The sequence below is a fragment of the Sus scrofa genome, chromosome 7 (assembly GCF_054392235.1).
Source record: "Sus scrofa isolate SSC_HxYL_T2T_F1_AM1 chromosome 7, Sscrofa_HxYL_maternal_Yorkshire_Landrace_v2.0, whole genome shotgun sequence".
Lineage (NCBI taxonomy): Eukaryota > Metazoa > Chordata > Mammalia > Artiodactyla > Suidae > Sus > Sus scrofa.
The window spans coordinates 61,359,697-61,371,708 of record NC_139389.1 but is presented as its reverse complement, the minus strand read 5'-3'; the positions used below and the strand labels follow the sequence as shown (position 1 = coordinate 61,371,708).

The 12,012-nt window shown below is 44.0% G+C and overlaps 1 protein-coding gene across 8 annotated transcripts in view; it reads left to right on the top strand.

Annotated features, from left to right (window-relative positions):
* The window catches only part of ZNF592 (zinc finger protein 592), a 59,982-nt gene that overhangs the window by 8,888 nt on the left and 39,082 nt on the right, over positions 1–12,012 (top strand). For 5 of the 8 annotated variants that reach the window (XR_014810389.1, XR_014810388.1, XM_021098903.2 and 2 more), the window contains exon 2: positions 6,089–6,197. The exons of the other annotated variants lie outside the window; for them this stretch is intronic. The gene's annotated coding sequence lies outside the window, so the exon portion shown is untranslated. The remainder of the gene's footprint in view (positions 1–6,088; positions 6,198–12,012) is intronic. 8 annotated transcript variants of the gene reach the window in all.

The window sequence follows — 12,012 nt, the reverse complement described above, 5'->3', positions numbered from 1 at the left end:
TTTTGAAAATTTTTTTTTTTTTTTTTGGTCTTTTTGCCATTTCTTGGGCCGATCCCTCGGCATATGGAGGTTCCCAGGCTAGGGGTCCAATCGGAGCTGTAGCCACCGGCCTACGCCAGAGCCACAGCAACGAGGGATCCGAGCCACGTCTGCGACCTACACCGCAGCTCATGGCAACACTGGATCCTTAACCCACTGAGCAAGGGCAGGGATCGAACCCGCAACCTCATGGTTCCTAGTCGGATTCGTTAACCACTGTGCCACGATGGGAACTCCCCCTTTTGAAATATTAATACCCTCTGGGAGAGGTCAGTCTCTTAACATTTCACCACCAAACAGTATCTTTAATTACCAGGAATTAATTAAGTCAACTGAGAGAAAGACTGGGACCCAAGCAGGCACTTGGGGGCACACATATCCGAAGGGACATGTTCCTGCATGACAGGAGAGAGCTGAGGGAAGCAAAAGAAGCTTTGATGAACATTAGTTGTTGCAGGCAGGTACTGCTAATGCTGAGGCCACCCTAGTGGTCCTGTTGGCTAGGGCATAAGGTATAGCATGGCCTAGCACTTGTCATGGGGAGCTTTGAGGCAGAGGTGGCGTTTGGGCTGAGTTGAAGTCATTTTACTACTTGATGATAAATGGCTGGAGTGTGTAGGCAGAGGGGAGCGATCTTTTATGGTGTAAGTCGGAGCATGTCACACCTCTACCCCAAGTCCTCCTGTAGCCTCCATCTAAGGGTGCAAGTCAGTCCTCATAGTGGCTCTCTGCTATCTGTTTCCCACCCCCAGCCCCCCATGACTCCCTCTACTCTGCTTTGGGTTCCTTGAATGCACCACATACTTTCCTCCTTCAGGGCTGTTGTCTACTTGTTTTTCCCTCTGCCTAAAAATCGCTTCTCCCCCACAATCACATGGTCTGCTCTCTCACTTCCTTCAGAATTGAAAATGTAGTCATTCCAATTTTTGATTTCAGTTGAACTCCTTTTGATAAAGGCTCTACAACTACCTGACATATTGTGAATTTGCGTGTGTCTGTCCAGCTCGTAGTGGGGTGTTAGCACAGAGTGGGGAGGAACTTTGTTCTGTTCACTGTGGTTATCAACAGTGACTAGAATAAGGCCCAGCACATAGTAGGTGCTCAACTAATATTATCAATTGAATGAATGAGCATACATGCATGTGTATAGTGTGTATGTTGTGGAACTTGAGTGGGAATGGACAGTGTGGCTAAAAGCTGGGGTAGGGGGAGTGGATGGGATGGTGTGGAGAGTTCAGTAGGAATAGAGGTTGGAGATATGGTCTGGTCTCCTCCCATCTCTACCATCTAATCTCTCTTACTGATACTGTTGAAGGAAGGGGAAGGCAGTGACTTGGTGCTTTGAAGCAGGTAAAGATGAAATATAAAATTAGTAGACTTGGTCTAGGCCTGGATTATGGAGGTTCTCAAAAGCCTGGCCTGAGGGTTGGAGTTAATGTGCTAGGCTATAAAACTATTTTAGGTTTTTAAGCAGAGTGAATGACTGATGAAAGGGACGTTTGGGGAAGATTGGTCTTAGAGAGACATACAGGATGGCTGCAGGGAGAGACGAAAGGTGATGAGGAAAGAGGCAGTAAGGACGAGGATGGAGACATGGAGCAGAACAGATGACATCAGTGAGACTTGGCAGCAGAATTCTCTCCAACTGCCATGTGGCCTTGACAGACGTTTCCGGTGCTCCCAACTTGGAAGAGCTTAAAGTATTTATTTATTTTTGCTTTTTTAGGGCTGCACGCGTGGCATATGGAAGTTCCCAGGCTAGGGATCGAATTGGAGCTGTAGCTGCTGGCCTACACCACAGCCACAGCAACGAGGTATCTGAGCCTTGTCTGCGACCTACACCACAGCTCACAGCAATGCCAGGTCCTTAACCCACTGAGTGAGGCCAGGGATCAAACCTGCATACTAGTCTTAGTTTCCTCTGAACCACTGTGGAAACTCTGAAAGAGCTTAAAGTATTGTCCATGGTTTTAGAAGCAAGTGGGGATAAGTAGAAGCAAGGGACAGAGGAAGGGGCCTCCCCAGATTCATTAGGTTCATTAGGTCGATGGAACTGGTGAGAAGTGTGCGGTCGTATCCTGCCGCTGGGCCTGCATCTCACCCACTGTAACCCAGGGTGGGAGCCCGTCTGTTCTGTCTGGTCTTCTGGAGATGTCTCTGTCCAAGAGTAACTGTGAGTGTTCTCAGGTTTTCTTCTTCTTCTTCTTCTTCTTCTTCTTTTTTTTTTTTTTTTTGGTATTTTGTCCTTTTTTTTAAGGTCTGCACCAGCAGCACATGCAGGTTCCCAGGCTCAGGGGGGTCCAATTAGAGCTGTTGCTGCACCATAGCCACAGGAATGCCAGATCCGAGCCGTGTCTGCGACCTACACCACAGCTCACAGCAACGCCGGATCCTTAACCCACTAAGCGAGGCCAGGAGTCTAACCCGTAACATCATGGTTTTTTTTTTTTTTTTTTCCCTTTTTAGGGCAGCACTTATGGTACATGGAAGTTCCCAGGCTAGGGGTTGAATTGGAGCTACAGCTGCCAGCCTATGCCACAGTCATAGCAACTTGGGATCCGAGCCGTGTCTGCGACCTACACCACAGCTCATGGCAACACTGGATCCTTAACCCACTGAACAAGGCCAGGGATAGAACCTATATCCTCATGGATACTAGTTGGATTCATTTCTGTTGTGCCACAATGGGAACTTCTCAACTTCATTTTCTATTGCCATAGTTTTATCTACCTCTTAGAACAAAATTATCTTTGACTAACAAACCCATTTGGATTGGATTAATTGGCTGGAAATACTTATTTCTAAATGTTTCTGTTTTGTTAGGGTTCTAGCCCATTTTTTAAAAGACTTCTGCCACGATGAGATCAGTAGGGAAGTGGTTTGGTATAATCAGCTTCTTTATGATCTTTTGGTATGTTTTGAGATTGGTGTTTCTGATGTATTTATTCCTGGAATAAATATTTGAGTGCCTACTCTGTGCCAGGCACTATAGGCACTGGGACTATAACAGGGAACAAAATAAACAAAAATCTTAGCTTCACGGAGCTTGTAGTCTAGTGTGTAGGGGGCTTATCGATGATAAACAAGTAAAACATAATAAAGTATGAGAGATGATGAAAAGCATTATGGAGCAAAACAAAGCAGGGATGGAGGTAGGTTTGGTGGGGAGACAGATTTTCAATTTTAAATAGGAAGCCACAGTGATAAAAGCCATTGGAGCAGAGATCTGTGGTTCTCAAACCACTGGGGGACTGTCATGCTTCCGATTCCTAGGACCCACTTCAGTCTTATTGAGTCAGTTTCCAGGTAGGCCCAGAAGTCTTTATTATTAACAAGGTTTTGGGGTGATTTTTGAGGCCAGTGGTTCCTGGACCACATTGGTTTAAAGACAGTAGTTCTCAGAGTTCCCTGGTGGCCTAGCAGTTAGGAACTTGGCATTGTCACCGCTGTGGCTTAGGTTCAGTTGCTGGCCTGGAAACTTCCTCATGCCATGGGTGCTCAATCCTAGATAACATCAGTGCCCTGGGTTTTGTTTGTTTGTTTGTTTTTTAAATGCCTGTCCCCACCCCCTAAAGATTCTGATTTAATTGGTCTGAGGTGGGATTAGGCATCAGCGGTTGCTCCCTGGTGTTTCTAATATCCTTCCAGAACTAGAATCACTAGTCTAAGGGTAAATAAACCTTATACCCTGTGTTTGCTGGAGGGATTTGAATAGGTAATTGTGAGTAGACTTCAGGCCCTCTAGGAAGGCTAAGGCAGGACCAGTCACCTTGCCAGGAATAACAAGAATCTTTCACAGTAATAAAAACTCTTTTCAGTTTTATCTCATTTGATTACCTCACCACCCTAGGCTTTCATTTCCTTGCTTGTAGAGTTGGCAGCTTAAATTTAATGGTTTCCTAGAATCTCTTGGGCTTTGACAGTTCTTAATCTTTTTGGTGTTGGAAGAACTTCTAATCTAGAATAGTGTTCTAATACATTATTTTCTAATCTTGGTCTTACAACACCCTAAGCTGTGTCATAATTATGGCAAGGGCTATAGTGAATGTCTCAATACCAGTTGAAGAAAAATTGGTGCCATATACAGTAGCTCCTTGGGAAGATGAGTATGTTGGGAAATCTGAAATGTGAAATCAGACCTCCCAATTCTGATTGGAACTCAGAGTTCCTGAATGGAAGGATGGCTTGGTCCTTGGAGGCAAAAGGGAACCTGAGCATTAGTCTTGGTTCTGCCACTCAACTGGTGTTCTCTTTGGAGTGGGAATAGTTTTATAAATTGTAAAGCTCCTATAAATCCATGTGTAAGTATGTGATAGGGTGAGCTGGGAGAAGCAGGCCAGCCTGGCTCAGTGAAGCCTTACAGTCAGGTTTGCCAGCCTCTCTCTGCAGCCAAACTGTTTTTGGGCCCCAGAGATGGTCTGAATAACCTGATAGAATCTACTGTCTGCAGGGACTGAGGTTACCCTGGAATAAACAATCAGGCACACTCGTTGGAAAGCCTCAACTAACTACTTTTGAACCTGAGATCTAAGGTACCCTCTATGTATCCCCTGGTCTCTGACTTTATCCTCATCTGGACAGCATGGTGTCTGCTTGTTAGTTTATGTTTTGAAATGTGAAGATCCAAATAAGAAAAGGAAAAACTGTAGGAAAAAAAGTTTTCTTTATTTCCCTTCTGTAGAATTGGGATAATGCGTTCCCCCCTATTCCCTTCTAAATGTTTCTGTTAATATTGTCTATGTCTATTTAGAATCCAGTCTAAATGCTGGTTTGTCAAAGTTAAGACAAAAATGAAGTCAAGTGGGAGTTCTTCTTGTGGCTCAGTGGTTAGCGAATCCGACTAGGAACCATGAGGTTGCGGGTTCAATCCCTGGCCTTGCTCAGTGGGTTAAGGATCCGGCTTTGCTGTGAGCCGTGGTGTAGGTCGCAGACGCGGCTTGGATCCCGTGTTTCTGTGGCTGTGGTGTAGGCCAGTGGCTACAGCCTCCGATTAGACCCCTAGCCTGGGAATCGCCATATGCTGTGGTTGCGGCTCTAGAAAAGAGAAAAAAACAACAAAAAATGAAGTCAAGTGAGGGAATGGAGAGTTAGAATGAGAGCAAGCAGAATTAGAAATGAGACTTTTTATTCTGTCATTTGCGGGTAACTGCACCTGATGGGCTGTCAACTAGTTTTCTCCACACTAGCTTTAATCTTGGGATAGTTTCTGAAGTCCTTGAGGTGATTCTGATGTTCAGCTACAGTTTTGGACTACTTAAAAAAAAAAAAAAAAAAAAAAAGGAAGAAAGAAAAGAAAAAAAAAGGGTCTGCCAGCTTTCTAGTAGAATGTCTTCTTTCATTCTCATCTCCTGCTTGGTGCTTGTCCCTTTCCTGCCTCTCCTGTGACTTTCCCCCAGCCTTTTTGCCTCTGGGTCCCCTAGCCCACTCTGTGACCCTCTGCTCACTCTGCTTCATCAGCCCTCCTGAGCTGAGTGCTGGAGGATGAGCTGTGAGGAGGGGTGACTGGTCTTCACTTACCCTGTCTCTGTCCCCACGCATACTTCTTGTCAGCCTTCGATTTGGTAGTCTTCAGGTAGCACTCTGAAAAATTATGAAGTAAAGTTTGCTAGCCACCGAGGCTGGTGGCATAATACTTAGCAAATACATGCATTTGCTATGTTTAAGGCAGTGTTGTAAGAGGTTTACAAATATTAACTCATTTAATCCCTATAACCTGCATTTTACATATGGGGAAACTGTAAGCGCCATTTTACATATGAGACACAGAGGCATGAAGAATCCTGCTCAAGCTCACATGTGGTAGATCTAGGATTCGACCCACAGAGAGTCTGGGCTCTGAACCACCACACTGTGATGGGTAAAAGGGAGAAGATCTGGGACTGGGGAAACTTTTATCTTTGACTACATTTGAAGCCTGCTTTGAAGTGTGTGTGGAGATTTTTCTCAGGATATGACCTACACGTTTAGAAATTATTATTATTATTATTGTTAATTTTAACATTTACCTTCAGGCCTATTAAAAAGCATTTTATTTTTCTTCTTTCCCTAGGTGGTGTTTGGAAACTAGACCATGTGCCTAGGTAGAAGTTATTCCTTTCTTCACAGCTCTACACCCCCAGCAACACTCACCACACCCTTGTTTTGAGAACCTCACTGAGGTATGATTTCTAGGCTGACTTGAACTGGTCTTGATGAGCTGAGAGTTTGGACACAACGGGTTTTTTTCTAATGTTCCATGGTAGTTATTTTTATAATGTGGTGAAACATATGTAACAAAATTGATCATTTTAACCATTCCTAAAGGAATCCAGGAATTTTTTATTGGAGTGTTTTTGTCATTATTATTATTTGTTATGGAAATGTAGTTGATTGACACATTTTAACCACTTTTAAGTGTACTGTTCAGTGGCATTAAGTACATTCACATAACCGTCACCACTATCCATCCCTAGAACCGTTTCATCATCCCAGACTGAAACTCTTTACCCATTAGATAACAACACCTTGTCCCTTCTCCCCTTATCCTCTGGTAACCACTGTTCTGATGTGGACTCTATGAATTTGGCTACTCCAGGTACTTCGTTAAGTGGAATCACACAGCATTTGTCCTTTTGTATTTGGTTTATTTCATTTAGAATACTGTCTTTAAGGTTAATCTGTGTTTTAGCGTGTATCAGAATTTCATCCCTTTTAAAAATCTTTTTTTTTTTTCTTTTTAGGGCTGCACGTGTGGCATATGGGAGTTCCCAGTCTAGGGGGTGAATCAGAGCTGCAGCTGCCAGCCTACACCACAGCTCACGGCAATGCCAGATCCTTAACCCACTGAACAAGGCCAGGGATTGAACCCGCAACCTCATGGATACTAGTAGGGTTTGTAACCCACTGAGCCACAACAGAAACTCCTGATTTAATACATTTTTAAAAATTATAGTTGATTTACAGTGTCGTGTCCATTTCTTCTGTACAGCAAAGTGCCCCAATCATACATATATGTACATTCCCTTTCTTATGTTATTTTCCATCATGGTCCATCCCAAGAGACTGGATAGAATTCCCTGTGCTATACAGTAGGACCTCATTGCTTATCCATTCTAAATGTAATAGTTTCCATCTGCTATAACAAACTCCCAGTCCATCCCACTCCCTCCCCCTCTCCCTCTTGGCATGTACAAGTCTATTCTCTGTGTTTGTGAGTCTGTTTCTGTTTTGTAGATAGGTTTATTTGTGCCATATTTTATTTATTTATTTATTTATTTATTTATTTATTATTTTATTTTATTTTATTTTTTTGTCTTTTTGCTATTTCTTGGGCCGCTCCTGCGGCATATGGAGGTTCCCAGGCTAGGGGTCGAATCGGAGCTGTTGCCACCAGCCTACGCCAGAGCCACAGCAATGCGGGATCCGAGCCGTGTCTGCAACCTACACCACAGCTCACGGCAACGCCGGATCGTTAACCCACTGAGCAAGGCCAGGGACTGAACCCGCAACCTCATGGTTCCTAGTCGGATTCGTTAACCACTGCGCCACGACGGGAACTCCTATTTGTGCCATATTTTAGATTCCACGTATAAGTGATATTATATAGTATTTGTCTTTTTCTTTCTAACTTCACTTAGTATGAGAATCTATAGTTGCATCTATGTTGCTGCAAATGGCATTATTATTACTATTTTTTGTCTTTTTAGGGCTGCACCTGAGGCATATGGAGGTTCCCAGGCTAGGGGTCGAATCGGAGCTGTAGCTGCCAGCCTACACCATGGCACTGCAGGATCTGAGCTGCGTCTTCAACCTACACCACAGCTCACGGCAGTGCTGGATCCTTAATCCACTGAATGAGGCCAGGGATTGAACCCAAGTCCTCATGGGTACTAGTCAGGCTTATTAACCGCTGAGCCACAACGGGAATTCTGACATTAATTTTTTTTTATGGCTGAATAGTATTCCATTGTATATTTATATCATGTTTTGTTTATCCGCTCATCCATTGATGGATACTTGGGTTGTTTGCACCTTTTGAATATTGAAAATTATGTCGCTATGAACATAGATGTACAAGAGACCTCTTTGTGGAGTTCCTGTCGTAGCTCAGTGGTTAATGAATCCGACTAGGAACCATGAGGTTACAGGTTCAATCCCTGGCCTTGCTCAGTGGGTTAAGGATCTGGCGTTACTGTGAGCTGTGGTGTAGGTCACAGATGCGGCTCGGATCCTAAGTTTCTGTGGCCCTGGTGTAGGCTAGCAGCTGTAGCTCCGATTAGACCCCTAGCCTGGGAACCTCCATATGTCGAGGGTGCGGCCCTAAAAAAGACAAAAGAAAAAAAAAAAAAAGGAGAGAGACCTCTTTGAGACCCCTTTCAATTCTTTTGGGTCTGTATCAAGAAGTGGAAGTGTTAGATCCACTATGTATAATTTTTCTTAGGAACTGCCATACTGTTTTCCATAGTATCCACACTACATTCCCACCAGCAATTCACAGGAATTCCAATTTCTCCACTTTCTCACCAACACTTGCTATTTTCTGGTTTTTTGATGATAGCCATCCTAATTGGTATGACCTTGGTGCTTATCTAGTTGGACCCTTAGAGTTTGCTGTCTAAGAATCTGGTCCCTAGTGTGTTGAAGTGTGCATATGTAGAGAAAATAATATGATAAACCCACACGCACGCCTCGCACAGGTCCAACAGTTATCAATTCATGGACAGTTTTGTTTCATTTATATTATACTCTCCCTGCTCTCTTCCTCCTGCCCTGTGTTAATTTGAGGCAAATCTCAGAGATCACATCATTTTACTTGTAAGAATTTCACAGATAGTACCATAAAAAGTTAAGGATGTTTAATAAATATTCCACTGTGTTTGATGGTGGAAAGGTATGTAGGGTATCCTGTGATAGAGACAGACATATTCTCTATCATTCCCATGGATCACCAGGTACATACACAGTGGGCACACATGTGAACACCTGGATGTTGGGTTCATTGCTATGCTGGATTGTTGGTGAAAAGCTTCCTTGGCTATTCTCCTGCTTTCCTGCAGGAGGCTAGCTGCCCTTGGAGCAACCATGGTGGGAGAGCCCACCCAGATCTCTTTTGAGAAGGGAGAGAGAGGAGTTCCTGTCGTGGTGCAGTGGTTAACGAATCCAACTAGGAACCATGAGGTTGTGGGTTTGATCCCTGGCCTTCCTCAGTGGGTTAACGATCTGGCGTTGCCGTGAGCTGTGGTGTAGGTCGCAGATGTGCCTTGGATCCTGCGTTGCTGCGGCTCTGGCGTAGGCTGGTGGCAACAGCTCCGATTCGACCCCTAGCCTGGGAACCTCCACATGCCATGGGAGCAAAACACACACACACACACACACACAAAAAAAAAAAAAAAAACAAAAAAAACAAAAAAAAAAACAAAAAAAAAAAAGAAGGGAAAGAGAGAAGAGAGAGAAGGGGACAAAGAAGAACATGTTTGAAGGAGGGTTGGCGGGGAGAGAGAAAGGGATTGAGGGATGGAGAAGGGCGTGGAAGAAGGTGTTAGGCAGAGAGGAGTGGAAAGGAGAAGAGTATATATATGTGTGTGTGGAGGTATCAGAGAAAGAAAAGGGGAGTGAGAGCAGAGTACCTGGCAGGGAGAGGAACCCTTTACCAGGCTCTTGGCTCACCAGCTCCTACATTCCTTAGTGATCTAAGGGAACTGCAGAGATAGCCCAACACCAATAGCACATTTGTTCCCCACCCCAACCTTAAAATTTTAGTATCTTTGGGACTGTAGTTTGCCTGTGGTAGATGAGGTTGGTGGCACACCCAGAGCCACCAAACGCATGGGTACCAGAGCTGGGGAAAGAGTGATTCTGCAGAGTCTGGGGCCCTTTTGTCCATGAGCAGAGGCTTGGTTCCCAGCAGGTCTGAAGCTACTGGCTTCTTGCTTAAATTTAGAGGTCCCTACCACCAAGAGATGATGCTTTTATAAAGTTCAGTGGGAGAGATGTGTGATGGCGTGTGAACAAGAGAAGTTCTGTCTCCCTTTTTTCCTCAGTCTCTGGGTTTTGTTCCTTTTTAACAAAGTACAGTGCCCATTAGTGCTGAGATCTGTTTGCAAGTAATAAAAAGTAAAGGGGCTGCTGGTTACAGAGTATTTGTTTTTATCTCAGTTCTTAGCTCTGCCTAGACTTTGTCACCCATACATAGTTTCCACTTGTATCCTCTCAATCAGCTGCATGGTGTTTTATTATCCTAATTCCTTTCCTTTCTATTTCTTTTTATCTTTTCTAAAAATATAAGAGCTTGAAAAAAAAAATAACAGCTTGATGAGATGTAATTCATGTGACATACAATTCATTTATTTAAAGGGCATATTAAATAGTTTTTGGTATATTCACAGAGTTGTATCCTCTTTCCTTAAGACTCAAGACCACCCTATGTCCTCTTACCTGTGGTCCTCAGAGGGAATGGAGAGTTCCCTCCCTCTCCTCTGGGTCCATCCTCAAGACAGATGACTGTATTGTGGAGACATTGGCCAGTAGACACTTTCCACTGATAAAATATTTAACTTTTTTCTTTTTCTTTTTCTTTTTTTGCTTTTTAGGGCCACACCCGTGACATGTGGAGGTTCCTAGGTTAGGGGAAGAATTGGAGCTACAGGTGCCAGCCTATGCCACAGCCACAGCAACGCAGGGTCCGAGCTGCATCTGTGACTTGCACCACAACTCACAACAACATTGGATCCTTAACCCACTGAGTGAGGCCAGGGATTGAACCTACAACCTCATGGTTACCAGTCAGATTTATTTCCACTGCCACACAAAAGGAACTCCAATAAAATATTTAACTTAAACAGCCCTGCAAGAGCCCAGGATTCATAGACAAGTGCTACTTCAGATAGACCGTTTCCCACTGGCAAGGCTCCATCACCACTTAAGGTCTTCCTATTTATAAAAAGTTTAAGAAAGCTAAGCACAAATAACATTGCAATTTTGCCAGCTGTTTGGTAATAAAAATGCTTAGGAACCTGTGACTATCCTTGAATAATCTTAGTTTGGGACAGATAAGCCTGTCACATCATTTTTCCTTTCTAATGGTGGGTTACCTTTATAAGCACACTGGAGCTTATAAACAGACAGTAAATAAATGAGCAATTACATGACGTGTCATATGGTATAAGGACTATAAGGAAAAACAGAGCAGACTAAAGGGACAGAGATTGATGGTGAGAGAGGGGGGTTGGTATCTTATATCCAGTAGTCGTGGAAGGCTCCTGACAAAGTGATGTTTGAATAAAGACCTGAAGGAAGTGAGGAGTGAGCCCACAGAGACCTGAAAGGAAGAACATTTGGAGCAGAGGGAATAGTAAATGCAGAGGCCCTGAGCAGGAGCATGCCCTCTCTGGCTGAAGAACAGTAAGGAGTCTGGAGCAGACCAGGCAGCAGAGAGAGAGGTGGAGGAGACAGAGGGCAGTTAGATCAGTCCAACCTATGTGTCTGGGGTGAAGACTGGATTTTACTCTGCCTGAGATAGGACGATGTTGAATGGTTTTAAGGAGAAGAGGAACCTGATCTGGTGGATGTTTTAAAAGCACCACTGTGTTGAGAGTGAGTAGTGGAGGCAAGGGTAGAAGCACGACCTGTCAGCGGGCTTTTGTGGGAACTCAGGAGAGAGAAGATCTTTGCAGGTGGTAAGAAGTGGTTGGCTTTGGATATATTTTGAAGGAAGCATTGACAGGATCTGCGTATGGACTGGATGAAAGGTATGAGGGAAGGAGAGGACTCAAGGATGCCGGGGTTTGGCCTAAGCAACGAGAAGGATAGAGTTGTCATTTACTGAAATGTAAAAGGCTGTAGGAGGAAATCAAGAGTTAGATTTTGGACACATGAGTTTTTGGCTTTTTTTTTTTTTTTTTTTTTTGGCCACACCCTCAACGTGTGGATGTTCCCACACCACAGCAGTGACCCAAGCCGCTGCAGTGATGCCAGATCCTTTACCTGCTGTGCCAC